Source organism: Delphinapterus leucas, chromosome 9 (assembly GCF_059928025.1).
Source record: "Delphinapterus leucas isolate spDelLeu-1000000601 "Yukka" chromosome 9, BTC_Dleu_Yukka2, whole genome shotgun sequence".
NCBI lineage: Eukaryota > Metazoa > Chordata > Mammalia > Artiodactyla > Monodontidae > Delphinapterus > Delphinapterus leucas.
Window position 1 is genome coordinate 24,515,331 of NC_143137.1, and position 23,134 is coordinate 24,538,464.

At 42.4% G+C, this 23,134-nt stretch overlaps 1 protein-coding gene across 1 annotated transcript in view; it reads left to right on the forward strand.

The window, feature by feature from the left end:
- LOC149748364 (metabotropic glutamate receptor 8-like) overlaps nt 1–23,134 on the forward strand; it is a 134,538-nt gene that overhangs the window by 5,684 nt on the left and 105,720 nt on the right. The gene's annotated exons all lie outside the window — the stretch shown is intronic.

Below are 23,134 nucleotides of genomic sequence, written 5' to 3' on the forward strand. Positions count from 1 at the left end.
GAATTGGATTAATTGTGATCTTTTTTTTCTGAACAAACAGAAAGGTGATAATTTCTATGACATGTCGGGTCCTCAGTATCTTGGGATATGCTGTTTATTGAGGCTTATTTTAAAGCAAAGCAAGTGTTTTTCGAGGGTCTGATGAACTCTTAGCTCATTTATCAGATCAAACATTTCTATGGTATTTGAGATTTAAGATAATTTACTTGGTGAAATTTCTTTAACGCGGGATGCTGTGTTATGACAAAAGTTCCTGTGTGGAGAAATAGTATTTATTACTAATGGGTAGATGGGAGTGACACTCTGGGCTAGAAGATGGCCATAAAGTTGTCAGGTTTGTTATAGCTACAGTAGAGCAGGACCTCATTAATTCAGACTGCTCTGATGCAGACTTAGAATAATTATATGTAATTCTTGTTGAATTAAAAGTTCAGATTTAGCAGGATAATTCGAGACTTTTTGGTTTAGGTTGGATGATCTATTATCTATAGATTACATTTTGAATAAAATTGGCAAAATAAAACAACACATGGAACAATATTTTGAAAGCAGAAAGTCCCATAAACATAAAGTTATTGTAATTCATCTTTCATTAACTTTCTCATTTTATTTATTAACATCCGTTATGTAGTCCTTTGTAATAGACATAATTTTAAAAATTGAAAATACTTTTCACTCTGATTTTTTACTCAGTGGGACATGACTTTTCCAGCTTACTCTGAATTAATGAGTCTTCGTTTAATATTGTGAGAAGCTGTTTCTGTGCATATTAGATTTAAAGATATTAAAAGAATATGGAGAAGTTGGACAGATGACAGATACGGTGACAACAATGAACAAAGCGATGGAAAACTGACTTCAGAAAATAGAAGGGTTCGAATCAAAAGCTTTCCGCTCTGGAAGCTGTCTTGGGGGACCATCTAGTCTGGTTCATGTCTGTAACATCCCCCCAGCTTCTGTATGAATTCCCTAAGTTTGGAGGAGAGAATGGTAAGAGGCCCCTTAGTGACTATTTTCAGGTGGATGAAATTTTCTCAGGTGAGGATGCTGCTGAGCAGAAGCTCTCTGTGTCTAAGGAGTGCTGAGGAGTCACACACAGGCGTCAGGGAATGCCTGAGATATCTGAGCCAGACGTTAGGAAGAGCCCCTTGGCAAGGAGGAGGACACAAGATTAAAATAGGCAGCCAAGGGTGCTCTAATTGTCCATCTCTGGAAACATTCAAGGGAAACTGGAAAGTTGTTAGTGATTTCTCTTGCGCTAATTGACCCCTTGCCTGGAGGCAAGATTCAGAACCAGAAGCTCCAGGTTTACCCCAACATCCTGGGATCTTGGATTTCTCCCAGCATCCTGATTCTGAGCCGCATGGCATTTTCGGCTCTGGGGTGATGTCCAGCTCCAGCCAGTTTCCCAGTTCTCTTCTCCTCTCTGACTTGATCTCCCTCCCCCGATGCTCCAAAGCATCTCTTTTCTGTTCTTAACTCATCAACACCCACTTTTAGGGAAGGGGAAACTTTCGTGAGGATCATCTCCCCCCTGTTACTCTCCCCTTATAAACTAATTCTGGTTCCCATCAATCCCATCGTAATTCCCGTGAATCCTGTCTCTTTCCTGGAGTCTGGTGCCAAAAGTGGGCAAGGATTTGAGCAGTGGGATGGAGGCGATAATGGCTCAGTTGAGGTTTTCAAAACTTGTTTACATTAATTTTGCTGAAGAATCAGCTTATCTGTAAAATGGAGATGTTAACACTGTGTTAGGTTGTTGGATGATTTAATGAGATAATGCAGGTGAAGGATTCCACCAGGACCTGACCGTGTCCTTCGTCTGCTTGGGCTGCCAAAGGGGACATCGGGCCAACTGAAGGGTAGGTTTTGTTTTTATGCATTCTAGACCTGGCTTCTCTTTGCTTTGTTCTTCTCTCACTGACTGGCCAATTCTTGGGTAACTCTGGAGGGACCTTACTGATCACGTGGGAGAATTACAACGCCATCGACTCTGGGCGGAGTCCAGTGCTATAGGTCAATTCTCGAGACTGTGGTCTGCACATGAAGGGGCTGCCACCCTTTACCAAAGCACAGGGACTGGGTGACTTTTAGCCAGGGGGAGATGTTGATTACGGTAGATGTCATGACTAAGACCGGTATGCTGGCCCGGAATGAGCATTGAATATACGGAAGCAGATATGTTTATTAACCAAATAAGCGGGGCTTGAAAAATCTGTCTTTTACAAGTAAGTGAGAAGATGTAAGTGGTCAGCCCATCTTCCAGCTGAACCTGGAACCACATGACTGTGAATTGATAATTACAACTTAATTGTTCTTGTGCTACTTTAGTTTACTTTGACGATTCATATGAGACCTCCAGCCAGCACTCCACACTGATATTAATTATGAAATGGTGATGGTCACCCTTGGAATAGAAAATGTTTCACTTTATGTGTGAATATATATTCTGTTTAAACACATATGCTAGGACTGACATGAAATATTAGAATAGTTATCAAAGGAGTGATTAGCAAATTAATGCTTTGGGGATTCGCTTACAGTTCCATTTTGAAAGATAATAATTTGATTAAACAATTGCTATGACCTGCATAAAATTAAACATTTAGGACAGTTTTATGGCGCTTGGGCCCCTCCAGGACAGCATATGACCCATAGTATCTAAAACGATGCCTGGGTATCAGTATAGTGCCACTTATTCCTGGATTAATGGAGTCACAGAAGGTCGAGCATCTTGGTTTGGAAAAACACAATTAACCTTGACCATGAGGGATGTAAGCAAGGTCTTGATTAATGAATTTACTTATTGTCCTGCTCAACAATAAGCATTAATTGGGGTTTTTAGAATGTAGCTGGAATCTGTTTAAAATTGTATAGAAAATATTTGGGCTGAAATCAGAAGTAATCTCCAAAGGTCCCAGTTCTCTTTTTCTGGACAGTCCCGGTAAAGCCATGTGTTATCCGCCTGGGCTACATTGTGAAGGAGACAAAGTCCCCCAGGCATGCCCATCTTCCTCTTCCTTCAGTCTGGCCCTCCTGTGGCAGCCTCTCCTGGCCTCGTATCCCTCTCCATTCTCCTAATCGAAGCCTCGTTTCAGGAGAGGAGCTATGCACGTGTTATCAGTCATCTGCATATAACATGTCTGTGTTTAAGTCAGAGGAGGATTCTGTTTTCCGTGGGATCGCTAATTGCGGTGCAATGAAATGATTTGTCTTTGTCAAGGGGATTCAGGCATTGGGGGGAGGTTCATTTAGCCCCCCAGATCCTGCACCTTGTGGGGTGAGGGGCAACTCCTCTGCTGTGGTGTATAGCTGGTCCTGCTTTTCTCTAGAGGGAAGGAATGTTGCCCTGTCTTTGTTTCTCTTCCTATCAAAGCTCAGGGGCAAATGGTAAAATCAGCTCTTTAACTTCAGCGGAGAATTGGGCAGGGGGTGGAGCCAGACTTCATTGGGGGGTGGGTGCGGGGCGGAAGCTGGCCTGTGGCCTCGCCCCTTGGGGCACTGAATGCCATACTAAACCAGTGATTGTCAACCCTGAGTGTGGGCGGGGCTTACACCCTCTCTCCTCATGCCCTGGGGGGCGGGTGTGTAGGCTATCAAAACTACCTCAGAGGCTTTTCCTGTGACGACACAGTGAGTGAGTGTGTGTCTCCCAACCCCCTCCCTAGAACCATTTTTACTGATTGAAGTGTCTCATTTGTCAGGTGTGTTGGGAGTGAAAACAAGTTTGAGTCACAGAAAAGACTTCAATGATCTGAACTTTTCAGAAGCACTACACGCAGCCTTGACACACACACACGTACACACACACGTGTCATATATGGGTTAACATGGCGGCAGAGTGGTCACCTAGGTGACTGTTTAATCCCTATACCAAGTTAATGGTTTTAGATAACAGTAGGATCGATTAGGATAATGTGACCCATAACTGCAGAGTAGCAAACCCAGAGAACCCAGAACTGCTCCAACTGACATGAGGGTTAATAAGCCATTTCAGTGGCGCCTGTGTTGCAGAGAGACCAAAGAAAAGAGGGGTCCAGCTCTCAGATGGAGACTGCTTAGTCTGAAAAGAATTAAAAAAGAATGAGAGGGCCTTTTGGAAATGTTGACTGGGAAGCCCATAATTTAAATTTGTTTTATAAAGCAGTTTCGAGGAATTTGCATATGTTTTATAAAGAGCTCGGATTTTTTTTCCCCTTTCTAGAACATTTCCACCCCTCTCTTTTAAATTAGAGCAAATCTGTTCCTCAAAACACTAATCGTATGTCTTACTTTGAGCAAAGATTGAACATTATAAGTTAAAAATAGCACATTGATAGTAGGAGGTAACACATATTGATGTCCACATAGATGCATTGGGGTTAGAAAAGGACTGTGTCATATATAATTTCTCATGTTTTTCTGGTGAACTTTACCTAGAGAATTAATTTTCAACTCTTGAAGGATGGGGGTTAGATAGTCTGTAGTGTATACTTCCCAAAGCAATCAAATAGAAATCCACGTGTGGATTATTCTATAATTATCTAGAATTACTTCTAGATAATTTCTCACCATGTGGAAGTGTCCTGGTTTTAAGTGGCTAAAACTGACCTTCATGTTAAGTAAATGAAGTACAGTGGAGCATCCCATTACCCTGGATGTGCTCGCCTATCCTGCTATGTTTACAAAGATAGATTTTCTTCCAAGAGACTCTACTAGTTGCAGTAACCACTCCCATAAAGCCAAGCATTTTGCGAGTTATTTATTGCATACAATGGGCTTTCTTAACTGTAAACTCTGAACAGGTATATCTGCCGTATTCAGGCTCATCTAGTTAGATGGGCAGAAAAATGAGCCCAATCAATAAACTCAGCAAGAGGTAACATTTCGTGTTTAATCTTATTTGATGGCAAACAGATAAGGGAAAATTGAAAGATAGATTCCTTTAGTCAATGCTTTGCTCCTGTAGCAAGCTCTAATTTAATTTTGTAAAGAGCCTATTCACCTCGGATGAGAGACGATGGATGTTCTCTCTTAGTGGCCTTAAGTTGGGGTAGAGGGGGAAATGGGCATGGCCCATGGTCACTGACACAACTCGAAGCCATAGAGACACGTAAATATGCAGACGTGGTCATGCCACTCCTCTTCTTAAAGTTCTAGTGGCTGCTATTTCTCCCAAGATAAAGGTCTACCTCCACTTCGGGAAGTCTTTTCTTACTTCTCTCCACTACATTAAGTTTCTTTGTTACATGTAACAAAGCTCCACGAGGGCAGGATGATATCCATGATAACCATGAGGGCATATATATCTTGTTTGTTGCTGTTATTTCCAGCACCTAGTATGGGCCTATCTGGGAACCTAATAAATGTTTGCTGAATAAATGAATGAATGAACCATATCTCTCTACCCCTTCCACTTCCTCCACCTCCCTCACCCCAATCCCAGATATTGGAAATAGTAGGTGTTGGGTAGATAGAACAGAAGTGGGATTTTGTATATTTTACTTTTGTACTCATTGACAAAAAGGAAAAGAAGGAAGGAGAAGGGGAGAAAGGACAGGTGGTATATTTTGGGAGTTCCTATATTTTCATGTGCTGCCTCATTTTCCTACCAATTCACATTTCCTCTAAACAGATTTTTAAAATTAAAAACTAAATAAGTAAAAGACACGAGCACATTCTCATTTTGAAATGTCTAAGCAATGAATAAGTAAATAGTGTAAAATGGAAAGAGACCACATCCAAACACATATCTCTTCGTGAAGTCACATACACACACAGAATTTTATTAATAGATATGTCTTATGGCTTTCTTTTTCATATAACAATATGCCTGGGAGAGATTTCCATGTTGGCTAATATAGATTCACCTCAGTAATTCTCAACCCTAGCTGCCTGTTAGCATCACCTGGATAGGTTTTAAAAAAGCCCAGACCCTACCCAAGACCAATGAAACTGGGGTGGAGCCCTGGCATTGGTATATTTTAAATGATCATTAGATGATTCTGTTATTTGTCCAGGGCTGAGAACTGTAAAACTTTAGCTGCTTGGTTTTTAATTATATGAAGAGAGCATCATTTATTTAATAAATCCCTTACTGATAGGTTACTTGACTTTAATTTCTTAAGGTCATTTATCATTTGAAAAAAAAGTGAAAACAATGCTAGAGGCATTCCAGGCACTATTAGCTCTAGAGTGAATTTTGGTCTCATAGAGCCCCTTCTTGGACCAACAAAGGGGCTGAATTAATGAATTACCAAAAACACCTCGCTATAAGCAGACTCACATGATACAGGCCCACCTCACAGGTGGTGGCTCTTTATGACATGCAGTAACAGAACCAGTGTAGTGGTCAGGTGCTCAGACCATTAAAGGAGCATCGTGACTTGTTGGGTGGAGCAGATTTTAAACTTGGTGAACTTAAGTATTTCTAACTTTCCCTTTTCCTAGCCTCGAAAGGTCTGACATCCTACAGTGAATACTGAAGACCTCTTAAGACGCTACGTAGTGATTAATGCCTATCTTTTGAGTGTTTTAAATAATAAGTTTGTTTTAACTAGCGGCTATGAGTGAGGAGAGGGAAGAGGGGAGAGGCAATAAAGGGGGAGGGGAAAAAAGCGTTATTATGGGATTATATGAAATCATGTGTGTGAAACTTTTGAAAGTCGTAAAGCACTATAGAATTTAAAGAATCTTTGATCCAATTTAAATAAATAAATAAATAAAAACGAGGTTGTTTTGAAAGTAGTCAGGAGTCTTTCCAAGAGAATGGTTTGTGACAGTGCTATACACTTTTTTTTTTTTTTTGCGGTACGCGGGCGTCTCGCTGTTGTGGCCTCTCCCATTGCGGAGCATAGGCTCCGGACGCGCAGGCTCCGGACGCGCAGGCTCCAGACGCGCAGGCTCAGCGGCTGTGGCTCACGGGCCCAGCCGCTCCACGGCACGTGGGCTGTTCCCGGACCGGGGCACGAACCCGTGTCCCCTGCATCGGCAGGCGGACTCTCAACCACTGTGCCATCAGAGAAGCCCAAGACTTGATTTTTTTTAAAGAGAAGTTTTAGCTTACAGCACAATTGAAGATGGCAGTGGTTTTATTTGGTTTCAGGACTGGTTTCTTCCCAGACTCTTCAGAAGATAACTTTTTACAACCAACAGCTGTACTTTCTGCGGGAAGACTTAGCATCCGAGGGCTGCCCCTGGCTCCTGCCCAGTAGCTGTCAAACTCTAGCATGCATCCAAATCACCCAGAGGCTTTGTGAAGCATGGAAGCTGAGTCCCCCCCCCCCCCCATCCCCGCCGGCAGAGCTTCTGAGTCGGTAAGTCTGGGTTGGGGTCTGAGACCTGGCATTGCTAACGGTAACCAGGTGATGCTGATGCTGCCGTTTCTCAGACCACACTTTGAGAAACTCTGCTCCGTGCAAATCGTCCGCTGGCTGACTTAGCAAGTCAAAGTACGCAAGACAAAAATGAGGTTGAACAATGTTCTGTCTGGCAGCGGCCGTTTTTCTTTTGATCCATGCCTGGTTGAATTTCTGTTCTTATTGGTCATAATCACAACAGCTGCTGTATGGATCTGTTTTTAACTGTGTGCTCTTTTGGAAGTTGTGTTCCTTATTAAATGATGTGTGGCTCAGGAGTGATGATCAGCAGAATGGTCACTTGAACAGGGTTCCTAAAGCAGGGTCACTCAGATGATCACTTTTCCTCATTTTTATTACCTGTGACAGTGGAGCAGACCGATTTAAGAAACCTGGCCTGTAAGATACACATTGACAGGGGATTGAGAAGAGTAAATGACGAAAGAGGCTGCGATTTGTCTCAGCTACCAGCAGTCTGTCTTCAGAAACCATGACAGCTACCTCCTGATTTCCATTATGCAATGAGATTGCAAATAACATTCCACAGCAGTCTTAATCAATAGAGGGTCACAAGAGGCCCTTTACCCACAGAGGGGGAAAAGGGCCTATTTACCCATTTAATTGGTAAAACACATTCTCTGGCAAAAGACAGAGACATCTCTTTCAGCTGTGATAGGGACTTTCCCTATCTCTAAGCACCGTTAATAACATAAAAATATACATGTAATCTTTATGTATTTTAAATACATAATGAGCACCAGGCTGGTGGGGTGGAAAGGGGTCCAGGTATAGCATTGTCCAAAGCCACCTTTATCTGTTTCCAGAACGAGGCCAATCTCTGCTGCTTTATTTCATTTGGCCCAGCAAGCTGATAGACATGTGTTTTCAATGTTGGCCATTTGTCTCCTTCCAAGACTCTCCCAGGCTCCCTCTGTGCTTGGGGAGGCTGGGTTCCTTGGTACAGTATAGCCCCAGATCTACTGGTTAGGCCCACCTTCGAAGTCATGAAGTGCCACCCTGGGCTCCCTTGGGATGTGAGGATGGTGATGTATTCTTGCTCCAGCTCACCCTTGCTTCCCTTTACATGAATCGAGAGTGAATTCTAACTTTTATTAGTGTTTGTGCTATTTCTTACATTTTAACTTTAAGTATTTAACATTGTGACAATTCTATGTAGTAGAGTTCTCAAAGTGATTTGTCATCTCAGCTCTGAGACTGTTTGCATTTATATTGTTTAGAGAACAAATGGCATATCATTCCTATGCAGATTTGTTGTAGAGATATTTGTGTCCTATAGATATTTATCCTCAGGAGCTGTCTTTTCAAATTATAGATTATTGTAATACTTATCTAGTGGTGCTTGATACTCTTTGGAGTAAAACAGATTAATGTGAATTATATGAAATAGGTCAGGCTTTGTAGTCAGACTTCCTGGGTTCAAATTCTGATGTAACACTTATTAGCTATATTACCTTAAGTACGCTAGTTAATATCTCTAAATCTTAGCTTTCTTTTCTGTGTGTGTGTGTGTGTGTGTTTAAATTAAAAAAATTTTTATTGGAGTATAGTTGATTTACAATGTTGTGTTAGTTTCAGGTGTACAGCAAAGTGATCTAAACGTTAGCTTTCTTACATCTGAAGAGTGATGATAGTACCTCCTTCATAAGGTTTTAAATGAAGATAAGGTAAAGTGCATGAAGTCCTAAGTAGGATCCCTGATACATAGTTATGATGATGGTAGTGAGGAGGGAGATGTTGACGTCCACGTTAGTAGGATATTCATTTTGAGTTAGACCTCTACTTCAATACTCAAGCGTCTGTACTGATTTGCCTTATTTTGTGAACAATGGCAGGTTAGCATTAAAGGTGCTGTCACTGACCAAGAAACAATGCAATCAATAGGTCCAAATAGGCTCTGGCATGGAGCTAAGCCGTCTCGTTTGCTGAATAGTTCTTGGTATTGTTCTTTAAACTCAGTAAGTGTGAAAGCTCTTTTTTTCCCACCAAGACAAGCAGAATACGGCGAAGAAATACCAATATATTACCCACTTATTCTCGTTCTTTAACTTAACAGGTGAACTAGGTACTAGCCAATCCCCAGCAGGTGTTTGGGTTTATTCAGCATCCTGGAAGTATATGGTGTTTGACACTCCTGGGGATAACTAAGAAAGAAATAGAAGATTCAAAGCTTTTACATCGCTTAGAATCTCCTTGGGGAGAAATCACTAACACGTATACAATAGCAACGAACAGTATAAAACGATGTGATAAGGCTGTGATATGGTGCCAGGGTTTAGAAGAGAGGCCGACTTCACCTGAGGAAGCTGCAGCTATGAGTCGAGTTACCCATGGTAATGTGGGATCGGCCTGGGCCTAGAGGGATGGGTAGGAGTGTATAAACCAGAGGCCAGGCGGGGAGAAGGGCTCTTCCAGGTGTGGGGAATCCCAGAACCTTTGACCTGATACCTTCAGCTCCGTGAAGACGGAAGTAAGTGGAAACCTTATTTCTTCTGCTTAGCATCTCTCTGCTATGGCAGAACTTCAAAGGACCCCTTTAAGAGTCTTCTAGGAGGACTGAAAACGGGGAGGGTTGGAAGGTTATGTCCCCAGCTCCCACTGAATGCGAAAGTCGGGACCTCAGTTAAAATCCAAGCAAGTGGGTACTGAGCATCCAGAGGCCAGAAATCTAAGCCCTCTAGTTCAGGGTAGGAGTGGATACAGGAGGTGAATTGCTGTGCGGTTCAAGCAAGGAGCTAGTGGACCCCAGAGAATTCCTACCCCCAGCCCCCATTTTTGCACTTTGGAAATCCACGTAGTTTAAGATCAAAAAAATTTCTTTTCATCTGCCACACGCCTATCTTGACTGTTTATACTGTTCTCATTAAGCATAGATACACAATTAATTGCTGAGAGAGAAATTAAATGCATTATCAGTGAATCGATTTTATTTGCCTCAATCCAATAAGGAAAGCCACTGTTCTCGAGAGGGTCACAGCTTCTCCTTGCTGTCTTCTTGAACCTTGAGGAAACTGGGAGTAATCATATCTGCACTTTCTCCGTTTCACAAAGCGGTAATAGATCTCAGTAAGGTAAAAAAATTTGGAGAATTTACAATATTCGAAGTTAAAGCATTTTGAGTGACTTGGAAATAGGTTCTGTATTGAAAATGGCATAACTGCTTATTTTTCTTCTTCATGCTGCGGTACTTTAACTTGTAATTTCTACTCTCGTTACCCCACCGATTTAAATGGGAGCTCGATGGGAGATGTTTTGTTGTCTTTGAAACCACTGGGTTGGAATTTTAAATCCTTGGATATTTTTTTCCCCTCTGCCTGAGGAGAAAAGATACCGGAAATTCCATTTTTTAGTTTGGATTACCTCGTTTCATTTATATGCATACAGCTAAAGTACCTAGTGAGTTTTGCGTGTGTGTAACTTAATATTTACAGGTAACACCTTGCTGAAAGTAAAATAGATTAAGTGGAGAATATTTTCCCCACAGTATCCTTCTCTAACAAAAATAAGATAACCCAGCACCACTCCTTAAATGAATGCCCCATCTGTCACCTCCATGCTGATCTGAGCCAACACGGTCCTGAGAGCAGTGCCCGGCCGAGGGTCTGCATGTGAAGCAGGGTGAGTTTAAGCACATGGTGGGAGAATCAGGATTTTAAGCTTCTAACTTGTATTTACCCTTAAGTGTTTCTCTGAACTATGAGGAACTAAAATGAAAACCTGTCTTTTTGGACTGTAATTACAGTTAAATTTCAGCCTCTCCTGATCAGTGTTAGGCATAGAATGTGATAAGAAGAAATTTAGTTGTTAAATCAGTGATCTAAAATACTATAGTAGTCCAAGGTTGATGAATAAATATTATTTTAACATCTTATTTAAAACATTTCATGGTGTTTAATAGCATCAATATTTCATTCTAGTAAAGTGGTACAAGTTTAGGATTTGACGTGAAAGAAATGTAAAACCTATAAATAATGCCGATCACGTCTACATGATGAGAATTACCCTTAAAAAGCTATGCCCAGTTAGAAAACTGATCTTATGAAGGAAAAGTACACAGTTTTGCATTGTACTTTGTTTTATATAACTCAGTTAAACTCAGTAGAAGACTTAACACCATTTTAAGATATCGTATCCACCAATAAACATTTAAAAAATGTTTTAGGAAGCTTGGCACAGAATAATTTCTTTATTATTTTACAGTTGTTTTCCCTAGTTCCCCTAATACTTGGCTTTGTGGAACCTCAGGGATGGAAGGCATTTCTGAGATCGTCTATTAAAGCCTTTCACCCAAAGCAGAATCTCATCTATTAAGCTCCTTAACACTTAGTGATTCAGTGCTGCCTTTTGTCCCACTTAATTGTGTTAAACATACATCTCTACTCAATCCCCCTCTAGAGAATAATGCTCTTGAGGGCAGGAAACATGTCTTACTCATCTTTATGTCTCTGAGAGTACCTGGCATGGTCCTTGGCACAGAGAGGTACGAAAAGAATGCATCCTGACGATGCATTTAAACACTTGATGCTAATAATCTCACAAACTGGCCCACTCCATTTTGTAATGGCATTCTTTTTTTTTTTTTTCTCTCTTCTGACCTGAAATCTTCTTCCCCCGTGAGCAGTTTTAGGAATGGCTTTAATTCCATAAGGAATGTGGAAGCCCACCCAGTCATTTGGAGAGTGAGGCAATCCTGATGCTCAAGGTGGGAACAGAGGTCATGGTCAATCACTTCTACCCATTGGCCCTGCTCCTGTCTTCTGATGCGTCTCTTTTTTTATGGGACAGTTCTTCAAATGTTTGAAGGTCCTGGTTGTCCTGAGTCTTGAGTTCTCCAGGCTAAAAGTTTCTACTGTTTAATCTGCTCCTGACAGTAACAGCATAAGAGCTAACATTTACTGAGAGCTTCTTAAATGCCAGGCATTGTGCTAAACACTTAGCATGCCTGATCTTATTTGATCCCAGGTACAAATCCATCAGATAAGTATGGTTTTCAGATGAGGAAATGAGGCTTACCTAAGCTTCCTTAGATAACTTAGAAAGTAAGCGGCCAAGCCATAGTCAAACCTTGGTCTGACAGATGCAAAAGCTCATGCTTTCAACCACTGCTTTCCACAGTCTTTCATACAGTATGATTTCAAATCCTTTCTGTTATGCTTTCCTTTCCCCTGAATATACTCCTGCTGTTAGTTTAACCCTACTCTAAGTGAAATTCGTTTTTCCTTGCCATTCTAAAAGACTGCCTTTGAGCAGGGAAGTTAACATGGAGGGCTTCAACTCTCTAAGCCTCATACTCTCAGAGTGGAAGTGGCCAGGATGGCAGGTGGCCTGGCCCAGCACATCCTCAGTGGGCAGTGGCCTGGATATAAGAATGGAGTCTGACTGCCATGACCCCGTGTGCCTTTCCTGCCCCTGGGAAATGTTAGGAAACGTGTTCTCCTTCAGCACTGTGGATGGGAGCTTCCTACTGCACCAGATGTTTTTCGAGGAGGAGGCTGGATGGGAAGAATTTGTATTTTTACAGATGGCCAGAGCAGTTTATGTATCAGGAAGTTTTCCATGGAAGGACTAACACATCCAAAATTGTTCTTTGAAGTTAATGGCAGGATGTGGTGAAACTACTTGGACCTCAGGAAAACACAGAGACACTAAAACAAATACATGTGGTTTGTACCTACTCCTTTCTCAAACTAAAATATGACCCATGACAGCGTTTCCTCAACACACGGGATCAATTTCTAGATCAAATGGAGAGATGATACAATGAACATAGTTGTGTTAAGGTTCCTTCCTTTAGTCCTCATTTCCACTGAGTCTAGTCTAGAATGGTCGGGTGGAGATGTTGGGACCAAAGTTTGTATGATATTATCAATGTCAGAAAAGCAGACGACTCATTTTCAAACACATGAGGAGAGACCAGAGTTCTAATCCTATTTCGTGTACCTTGGCAGAGGAAGAGAGTTGGGTTTTTAAAGCCACTTTTGGGGGGTAGACTTGGTGAGCAGCCCCAGGTGTCCACCGGTTGTCCAGCTGCAGAGCCTCCCAGCTGCTGTGTGTTTGCTGTCATCCTACCACCCTCGTTTTTCCTCTGTTAACCTGCCTTGTTATTTCACCCCAAGACTTTTTTAACCCAAGCTAGAATGGATTTAGCCCTACAAACCTTTGCTTTGAAAACACTTTTGATCTTTTTAGAGTTCCTGTAGGTTTTCCTGTGAGATAAAAATAACTCTTTGTACCTTTTGTTTCCATGGTAATGGATTCCAGGACTGCTTTAGAGAACCACTAACTTCATGTGCCAGTGGGAAGTTGGAGCATGATGGTCTAATACAGTAAACACCAGCCCACCTGTGTGAGGAGAGAAATACCGTAGAACCACGGTCAAGAGATAATGTGACCATATATATTTTTACTGCAATCAGCGGAATTTGGAAAGTGACTCCCGCATTGCAGGCAAATGGCTTGGGAGCGTTAGCATGAAATTTAGTGTTCACTAATCAGCTCAAGGCGGAAAGAGCCAAATTAACTTGAGGCATTGATTTCAAATTTAACGGTATTTAAAAAGCCGTGAAACCCTGTTTCTGAATTTTCAGCAACCTTCCAGAATTTTCCAAGTTGCCAGGCCTGCTCTTGGGAAGTCAAAGGAGGATGTAGGTGTAGGAGAGCCTTCTTTGAGCTGTTTGCCTTTCGGTGAAAGGAAGATTGTATCCAGAAACTCAAGGGAATCTACCTGGTATTGTCTTCAAATACACCTTTTAGGAACCTGGGATCCAGACCAGAACTCAATAGAAAAATCTATTAGAGTTCGCTAAAGACAAGGCAAACATAAACAGCAGAGATTTTGGGGGGAAAAATAGAACTACTACTTTTATAAAAAAGCCTTAGGTTTCTGAGTTTGTGGAAGGAGAAGGAATAATTAGATTTTTTTGGGTCAACTTCGACTCTGCCCCTACAACCCTGCTCTTTGTTATCTACCTCCTAAGGGAGAAAAGCAAGAGGAAAGAGAAAAGACAAAAGGAAGGAAAGACGAGGGGAGAGGAGAAAGGAAGATTGGAGGTGTGTGCCAAGCTGACTGTGCTTATTTGGAAGGAGAGAATGAATCAGAGCCCCCTTTTTTTTTTCCTAATGTGGATTTTAATATTTAAAATTACCGGTGCCATCATCGAGAATATTAAGATACTTTTATGTTGAACTGATTAAAATTACATTTGCAATAATGAATGACATGAAATGTACAAATATCATCCCCAGGATATTTGTACATTTTTCTTTTTTTAAAGCTTAAAAATCATGAACAACTGTAATGGAAGGTTTTCAGAAGCATTCTTCTAAGAGACACAGGGCTGGCAGGTCCTATGAAATGGTTTACCGTAACACTGGGGGCTCCCCACCTGCCTGGAAGGATTCAGGATTCCTGCCTCTAATACAATTAAAGGGAGGTTGAACTACACTGGAACTCAGGATTCATTTTCTTTTTAGTATTTCTAAGACTGAAGTAAGTCTTTATATCTGGTAGGGAGAGTTTACCAAGGCTGCCTGATTCTGAACTCAGCTCATTTCTTTAAGCATTTGGGGCGTGGCTCCACATGACACACACTTGTTTCTTTCCTCTCTCCAAGCTGCATCCAACCTTCATCAAAGCCACCTGAATTAATTTTTTCCAGCAGTATAGATTGTAGAGTGGGGCTTTTGGCTTTTGTAACTGGCATGTAAATATACCATACTCCCCCTGCAGGGGGCCTCCACTGTGCTGAAGGTTAGCGGAGACCCAACCCCAGGCAAGGAGCCCCTTTGGGTGTGCTGGCAGGTCAGCCTGATGGCTTTGACAAGGGCCTTCCACGATTGTCAGTACGAACATCCCCAACCCACTGTAATTCCTGAGGCAAAGCTCTGTGGAATTGCTTGGAGAGTTCCTCCCCTTGGCCCTGCCCCAAAGGTACACCCCTGAGCAGCAGGGAGACTGCTGTCCCCCATGAAAAGGGCCTAGTTAGCTCGGGAGTAACCCTGGCATAGGAGGTGGAGGTGCTTCTACCCACCCCCACTCCCTCCTCCTCAGTCTCTCCTTTGCCCTCTTCCTGCTTCCCTGTGGGCTGCTTGAACATTTTATAGAATTCCATTTTGATTTATCGGTTGTGTGGTTTTTTTTAAAAATTAATTTATTTTTATTTTCGGCTGCGTTGGGTCTTCATTGCGGCACTCGGGCTTTCTCTAGTTGCGCCGAGTGGGGGCTACTCTTTGTTGTGGTGCGCGGGCTTCTCATTGAAGTGGCTTCTCTTGTTGCGGAGCATGGGCTCTGGGCTTACAGGCTTCAGTAGTTGTGGCACATGGGCTCAGTAGCTGTGGCTTGCAGACTCTAGAGCGCAGGCTCAGTAGTTGTGGTGCATGGGCTTAGTTGCTCCACGGCATGTGGGATCTTCCTGGAGCAGGGCTCGAACCCATGTCCCCTGCATTGGTTTAGAGTGTATCTCTTTATGTAGCTTTTTTTATTGGTTGTTCTGTGTATTACATTTATATACAGATGATTTATCACAGTCTCCTAGTGCTGACATTTTACCAGTTCCACCGAAATGTAGAAACTTACCTCCCTTTTCCCTCCTCCTTTTATGATTGTTTTAAATATTTCCTCTGCATACCTTGAAAACCACAAATAGTGCTATGACTTTTGCTTTAATCATAAACTAAATTTAGAAAACAAAAGAGCAGTCAAGTCTGTTGTATTTTACTCATGTTTTTGCTCTGTCTGTTCTTTCTTCCTTCCTGGTATCCCAAGACTCTTTCTTTTATCTTTTCCTTTCTGTTTAGAGAGCTTCCTTTAGCCATTCTTTCAGGGTAGGTCTGCTGGCAATGGATTGTCTTAGTTTTCCTTCTTCTGAGAGTGTCATCTCTGAAGAATATTTTCTCTGGATATAGAGTCCTGGGTTGACAGTTTTTATCTTTTAGCACTTGAAAAATGTTGGACCACTTCCTCCTGGCCTCCTTGATTTCTTATTACAAGTCCTGTATTATTCAAATTGCTTTTCCCTTATAGTTAATGCATCATTTCTCTCTGGCTACTTTTTTTTTGTCTTTGTTTTTAGTTTTCAGAAGTGTGACCGTGATGTGTCTTGATATGAATTTCTTTGGTTTGCCCTGTTTGGTGTTCACTGAAATTCTTGAATTTGTCTTTTGCCGAGTTTGGGAAGTTTTCAGCCGTTATTTCTTCAAATACTTTTTTGGGCCCACCCTCTTTACCCTCTCCTGGGAGCCAGAAGACCTATATTTTAGATCTTTGATTATAATCCCACAGGTCTCTGAGGCTCTGCTCATTTTTTTCAGTCTACTTTCTGTTTAACTTCTATCCCCAAATTTATGGATTCTTTCCTCTATCTGCTCCATTTTGCTGTTGAGCCCATCTCAATGGCAAAATGGAGTGAGAGCTTTTTTATTTTTTTAGTTTCAGTTATGGTATATTTTAGTTCCAACATTTCCGTTTGGTTCTTCTTTCTATTTTCCCTTTGCTGAGAATTCCTACTTCTTTGTCATATCGTTCCAATTTTTCATTTGTTTCAAGAAAGTAATTGCTCATTGAAGCTACAGCACTCTGGCTGCGAGCAGGAGGGGTGCTTGGACACTGCTCCCTACATGAGCTTCCCCGACACTCCTGGGGATGGTTACTGCTGAGTGTGGGTGGTAAAGTCCTGAATCTCCACTAGGTTCCTCTGACAGCTCCACAGCTGGGATTGCACCTGGAGGAGATGAAAGTCCACTCTCCTCACTCAGGTGTCTCTGACATCATCCTGGAAGGGGGTGTTGGGACACCTCGGTAGAGTCTCTGCTCCTAGGCCTTTGCTGGTGGGGTGGCGGTGGGACTGCAGGTTTTTCCTGTAGTATTTAGCTGGAGTAGAGTGATTATTATCTAAAAGTTTTCTATCTGAAAAGGACTAGGCTGCCTCTTCCTTGGCTCTTGGGTTAGAGACAAGAGTTCTTTATTTTTGTCTATGACTGTAGGCATTTCCAGGTTGCTGGCTTCTCCAGTATCTAGTCTGGAATATATGAAGAAAAAAGAACATCTAGGAACTCACCACCATGTCATTCCTTGGGTCCTGAGGTCCTTAACTTTCTTGACTTCTCTTTACCTTTTGGAGTCTTGCTGTGTTTGTTTTAGATATAATGTCCCCGTTTTTAGTTATACCTATGGGAGGAAGAGGGAAGAGCATATTTACTGCATCTTCCCGTCAGAGCCCCCTTTGATCCTCATCTTTATCCACCGCAGTCACCCTTTATATTGCTTCACTTTCTCAAGATCAGAGAGTGTGGTACAGTTTCAAGAACATAAATAATTCTATAGGAAGCTTAGCTTGGAACAGGCATTACTGCAGGGTAGAACCAGCCTCAAATATTGGAGCAATGGCAAGCACAGTTCGGTGAGGTGGCCCAATCACAAGTTCTGTGGTTAGCTGAACCTGGGTTCAAATCCTGTTTCTACCATGTAATTGTTACATGACATTGACGTATTATTTAGCTTCCCTGAGCCTCATTTTCCCTACCTGTTATGAGGATTAGAAGTGGCATATTTCTGGTGCCCCTGGCACATACTAGGTCCTGTAAAAGAACAGCTATTATTGTTACAAAGAAGGTTATAAATTCTCCAGATATTTTGTCAATGATCTGACCTTTGCCAGGAAGGAAACACGTCCAAACTCAGTGAGGATGCTGTTTTTTCTAAACAAGTCATAGTTGAATAAGAAGCCCCAGAAATGATGTCTTCCCATCCCAAATACTGCATCCGGATGAGAGCATCAGTTAGAACACGGAGCAAGCACAGTGATTCCTCTAAGGAAGTGGAGTAGAGTCATTTCAGGGGCAATGGGTAGCTTGTTAATGCTGTGATGAGACCCCCATTCTCTGTTTAAAAGATTTCGCACTGCAGGAAGCAAGTTAAGGGACCTTGGGGGAGGCTTCTCTCCTCCCTAAAGAGAACCGGAAGAATGACTCGTTGATTGTATTTTAGGCAATGTTCTGCTGCTGATAACTGCGGCCTGATTGTTTACTGACTTCAGAATATGTCTTTCAGCTTCTGTTTACAAGTCAGGTGAGATCTAAGATGGTAGGAAGGAGGGGCTGGGTGCTATTCCCTGGGGAAGGGTGGACTTCTAAGCTGAAAGGGACAAGGGAGCTCTTCCTGGCTATCCGGGCACTGGATTTCATATTGATGGGCTCTGGATAGAGACAGTCCATGGAGGCCTTTGGACCACTGTGGGGTCTGAACCAGGATGCCAGCTTGGAACACTCATGGAGAAGCACAGCATCAAGTTCCCTAGATGTAGATGGGGATTCTTATGCAAGTGACTTATTAAAAAGCATCCTCGGGAGAAAGAATGTAGTTTCAGGTGAAGCCTAGTGTCAGCTTGATCCCATGGGGTGCTCTGTAGCATCCACTGCATTAGAGTCTGTTCTGTCTCGAGGCAAGGAAGTGGGGATTTTGTATCCTTGTACCAATCAGTCCTGAGCTAGGGACAGCCTAGCCCTAAGTTAGGGATAATTCCCAGGCATCTTTGGTCAAGGTGGCTCTATCACCCAAGGCCAGTTCTCTGGAGAAGGTTATAGGCGTGAGGTTAGGAGTAGCATTGTCAGCAGCTAGAATAGGGATCCCTGGGAACAGGAGCAGGGCTCAACAGGGTCTATAGCCCCAGGCTTCATCAGTGGCACCAAGTGAAAACCATTGGCTTGGGTAACAGAAGGCCTGGCTAATTTGCTATGACCTTGAGCAAGTCATTCAATCTGTCTGGCTTCCATGCAAAAAAAAAAAAAGGATTGGCACAGATGGGCGCTTAAGGCCTGATTGACTCAGGTGAGTTGATTGAGAATGCTGGGTCTAGTAAGACCTGGGCCTCCTGACCTATGGCCCACAGAGACCTCCAACAAGAGCAAAGAAGGCAACTGCGAGGTCATTGTCATGTGGCCTGAAGCCCAGAGGCTTCCTTCCCTTGGCGGCTGAGGACTAGAATTAGACCCACATAGGCCTAGGGCTGGGGCAGAATGGCTGCATGGCTTGGTGACCGAGGGGACGGCAAGAAGGTCCACATCAGGGACTTAGTCTAGACAGAAGATTCTAGGAGGTACCAAGGGTCTTTGTTCCTTGTCTAAGTGGTTGCAGTGGGAATCTACTCTAGTTAGACGTTTGGATAAATGTGTTCAGCATCTGGACTTCAGTTCCTTCAGTTCTGTAAACCTTTTTCTTGATTTTAATCCCATCCATCTCATAAGAGCCCTTTTTGTAATATGATTGCGTTATTCATAATATTTTGCAATAATTCTTTGACTCATTATTGCAGTTTGTGCCCTGGTCAGGGGCAGAGGCAGCTGTTTCTGTATTTTCGTATGTTTCATGTGCAGAAACTGGACAGCTCCAGGAGCAGCTGGAGCGGGTGAAGGTGGAGGGCAGAATGAAGCCTCAGCCGCGTTGGTCCTGGGGCTCTCAGGATAGTGAAGTTCCTCCTTATAATTCTAATTCTAATTTAAACAATTAAAAAAAATTTTAAATGGTTCTTTATTCATAAGCTTGATGCAAGTTTACAAAATTTACTGTCCATTGCCAAGTGAATCTGCAATGAAAAATAAGGTCCAAAAACCCCTTCAAAAACAAAAAACAAAAAAGCATGCCAAATATGTAGCTGTCAATCTGCTAGGCATCAGGATATTAAAGAATTCAATAATGTATTCAAGATTTAGCCTTAGATTTAAGGAACTTTAATGCTTTAAAGAATTCTGCCTTGTCACTTGTTATCTGAGCAACTGGCAATCAGAACTTTATACAAATGTAACCAAGTGAACAAGAATGCCAGAAAAGTCTTTTCCTACGGTCCTTTTAACCAAAATAGAAAAAAAATTAAACATAGTAATGCAGAAGTGCCAAGCCTCTTGGATGTGGTTTACAAAGTTAAAAACTGTATTAAAGCACAAGAAACACTTCTGAACTTTGTAACTGGTTTCTGCAGAAAAAACTTCTAATTCAGACAGTTTCCTTCTCTAGGATGGAGGTTTCTAATGAGAACATTTTGTTGTTATATGACATGCATCATATTTTGCTCAGCTGCTCTTGTTGAAATAGTTGCACAGATTCAGTGTTGGTCCCTGAAACTTGTTTGGTGTTTCAGAAAATTATAGGTCACCGTCCATCAAAATAAACTTCTGAGGAGGTCCCTTCTTTCATGCAGAACTTTTGATTACAAAGCTTTTACCACTCACACTTTAGCTCATACTGGACACCCTCCCAGGCTAGAAAACATCATCACTGTAGAGTTGGATCTCAGGTCAAATCAACTGGTTTCACAGCAGCTTATGGAGGAAAGCTTGAGCCAAACATTTACCGTCTGGAGTTGGATGTTTCTGAGAAGTTTTCAAGCTTGATTAATTTACTGATAAAAAGACCAGATTCTTATGGGACCAGTGTCTTTTCCCCGTTTGTTTAAAGCATTCTGCATCTGAGAAAGCTGCAGTCCCCTTCGGAGGGAGGAAGGTCTCAGCTTGGTACAGCAAAAGGCATCCTGTCCAGGAGTGAGCTGCCTGTTTGTGTGGGTCCTGCCATGTTTGGGTGTTGCTTAGCGGATTGGCTTTTCCAAAGGAGGAGACAATTTGCTGCGTGGTCAGCAGATCCATGGTCTGCGGGGCTTGTGCCTTGTGCACCTCACATGCGTCATCTCCTCTGGGTGGAGCTTTGGGGATGGACGTGGAAGCTCACAGGCGCATCACTGGATCTGCATGAGGATAGTGTGGCAATGCTACTTTTTCTGCTGACTCTCCTTTCTCTGGGCTCTTGAAATATCTGTGGTCATAAATAGTGGCTTATTTAAAATTCTATGCGTGACTGTAAAAATAGTTTCATTTAGAAAGAAAAATGAATAATTTTAAGTACCTCCTTAGGAGATTTAGTAAAAACATGACTTATGGAATAATTTTTGCCACGGAAGAAGAAAAGCCTTCACTGTACTTCACTGTACTTTCAGTCTTGCAGTAGCTGACATTCTAAAGATGAGACTTCCTTCCTTGGCTGAGATGTCACCCGGACAGGTAGCACCGTTCGCTACTGATGATGATTGATGGTAGTCAAAGAAGTTCTTCCATGTCAAGAGGGCACTTGGAAGGCAGATTATAGAGAGCAGTTCTCACCGCCTGAAAGCACTTGTTATCACGCATGCTTTGATGCAGCAACACATTGCCATTCTTGGCATAATGAGAGCCGGGTTTCAGGAGTTACTTCTGCAACCTTCTCTTACCTGCTGAACTATAAAGACGAACTATTTTGAGGATTAAAGGATGGAATCCCTTTGTGCTTTGTTGAAGCAGAACTGAAAGGTTCATAATGACAGACAGAACCATTAGGAAGCATGAAAGAAAAAGCAGCAGCAGGGCTGAAAGTGTTCTGTGTAGAAAGGAGTTGATGCCCTTTGAACATTTAAGTTCAAATAATGTGCAGTCCTTTATCTCCAAAGACCACATTACTGACCCACTGTTGGTAGAGCATGTGCCTATGGGCTGTTTTCCAGCAGAGGGGATAGATTTTATTCAGATCTGTCTTCTCATGCTTGCCAGAGACCTCCTTAGGGACCAGTGACAGCCACCAAGGAGCCTGAAGGCGGGAGAAAGGGGAGGCTGGATCGTAATGGCTAGTGCTTACTGAGTGCTTGTGATGTGCTGGGTTCCCTTTTAAACACTACGTGAATCACCTCAGTTATTCTTCACAACCAACCACGTTAGGAGGCAGGAATGCTTATTAGTCCCACCTTACAAATGGGGAAACTGAGGCTAAAGAACTTGCCCATGGCACACAGCTAGTAAATGGTGCAGCTGGGATTTGAACTCACTGAGGCAGGTGCTGAGGCTGCAGCCCTTAAGCACTATATCTGGCGGCGGTCTAGTTAGCAGCTGGGAACATAGACTCTGGAGTCAGAGAAACATGCACTCAAATCCTGACTCCCCCCACTGACTGTGTTATGAACTTGAATGAGTTATTTAACATTGTTGGGGCAAGAAGAGAAGTCAGCCAGAGAAGCCTGCTACAGATCGCGGCACGGAATATGCGCTCAATAAATGCTAGCCGCCATTGTTGTTAGCATTTTGTTTATTGTTTTCTTTTTGCCGGAGAACAGAGTGAAGCTAAGAGGTGGAGGCTTTCTACTTGAGGGTGTGTAAGAAAGAATTACCTTGACGTTCTTGTTAACAGTGCAGATTTCTGGGCCCCTCTCATGAGAGATTCTAATTTCGTAGGGTCTGGAGGAGTGGTGGATAATTGGATCCAGAAACCTTTATTTTTAGCAAGGACTTTAGGTGATATGGAATGGGTGGTCCACGGAGCCCACATTGAGAAGCTCAATGGTGTGGCAATCACAGAACTGCCCTGTTCTTATCCTGGCTGGGCTGACTGGCCAGATGGTATACATAAGGCTTGAAATTTACCCAAATCCAGAGCAGCATTTCATAATTGATTTGTGCACTGAGCCATAGTCAAGCAATAGAGTGGCACACAGACATTCTGTAGACCCTCTCTTAATCATTAAAAAGCAAATCAACAAAAACAACCATCAAAATGAATTTATAATTTCTGTATTGGCAATTTTAGAACGTGTGCTGGAGCAAACATAGGAGAAAATAACAGACTTTTAGAGCTGTTTCTAGAGGTGCTGCAACTGGAGGACCAGAGGGGGAAACAACTTGCTTAAAAATCACACAATTAATTGGCAGCAAAGTCTACGATAGGACTTTGATGTTTGGATACCTGGGCTACCTCTGGACAGGGAGCCAAAACT